This window comes from Triticum dicoccoides, chromosome 6B, assembly GCF_002162155.2.
Source record: "Triticum dicoccoides isolate Atlit2015 ecotype Zavitan chromosome 6B, WEW_v2.0, whole genome shotgun sequence".
NCBI lineage: Eukaryota > Viridiplantae > Streptophyta > Magnoliopsida > Poales > Poaceae > Triticum > Triticum dicoccoides.
Window position 1 is genome coordinate 452,905,812 of NC_041391.1, and position 1,477 is coordinate 452,907,288.

Below are 1,477 nucleotides of genomic sequence, written 5' to 3' on the forward strand. Positions count from 1 at the left end.
AGATCGGGATCGGGGCACTCGCCCCCGCCGCCGCCCCGACCCCGTCAATGCCACCACCCCGGATCGCCGTCGCCTACCGTCACCGTTGCCTCCTCGCCCTCCTCTCCCTCGCGCGACACCACGTGAAGCCATGGCCACGCCTCATCGCCGCCCCGACGCCGCCGCCCGAGGACCTCGCCGGAGCTTCCTCGCCGGTCTGCTTCCTCCTCCTTGCCGGCCTGCCTCCACTTCGTCCGCGTCGTCCCCGACGACCTCCTCGCCCCCCACTGCCCTGTGCCCGGCAAACCCTTGTGAGCCCCCCTCCTTCCCCTTTTCCCAGCGGTCACCGCCGCGCGCTCGCGCTCGCCACATGCAGACCACGTCCACCCGCGGCCCTGCACCCCGCCGTGCTCTGGACGCGCGTGCCCACTACCGCCCGCACATGGCCGACCCTGCCTGACCGCGCTTCACGCCACACCGGCTGCGTCCTGCGCTCCCTACTCCACGGCTGCTGTTGCCTCCTCTAGCCACCGCACCCGCCGTGCCGCTACCTCCCCAGGTTGCCATGGCCTCGCCTGTGCCACTTCCTCGCCGCCCCGGCCGCCTGGCCGGCGCCGTGTCCACCGGCCTCCCTCTGCTCCGGCGCCCTGCCGGCTTCGCCCGCCCCTGGGCGTGCGCCCGAACGAACGGGTGCTGGGCACCCGTTGCGCTCGAACCCGCCAACGCCGGCGCCCGCTAAGGCCCTGGCCTATGACAGATGAGCCCCACGCCCCAGAACGTTTGTAGAAGAAAATAATAATAATAATAATAATAATAATAAATTTAATTAATTTATTTATTAACTAAATTAATTAAGTTAATTAATCCTACTTAATTAGTCTAAATTAACCTGTTAGTCTAACTAAGCAGTAATAAGTTTAACTAAACCCTAGTTACCTAAACAGAGTATGACAGGTGGGTCCCACTGGACCCACACGTCAGTTGACCAGTCAACGCCTCTGTTGACTGCTGACGTCATGCTGACGTCAGTGTGCACTATTCTGGATAATGTTAGAATTAAATAATTAAATAAATTCTAAAAATGAATTAAATCTTTAAAAATTAATATAAAATAATCCGTAACCCGGATGAAAATACTTTGTACATGAAAGTTGCTCAAAACAACGAGACGAATCCGGATACGCAGCCCATTCGTCCGCCACACACCCCTAGCATACCGAACACGCAACTTTCCCCCTCCGGTTCACCGGTCCGAAAATGCGAAACACCGGGAATACTTTCTCGGATGTTTTCCCCCTTCGTCGGTATCACCTACTACCGCGATTGGGCACACCTAGCATCGTTACTTGTCTTGTCATGCATCGATATGCATCTGTTTGCATTGTATTCATTGTTTCTTCCCCCTCTTCTCTCCGGTAGTCTACGAGACCGACGCTGCTGCTTCCCAGTTCGACTACGGAGTTGACGACCCCTCCTTCTTGACAGAGCAATCAGGCAA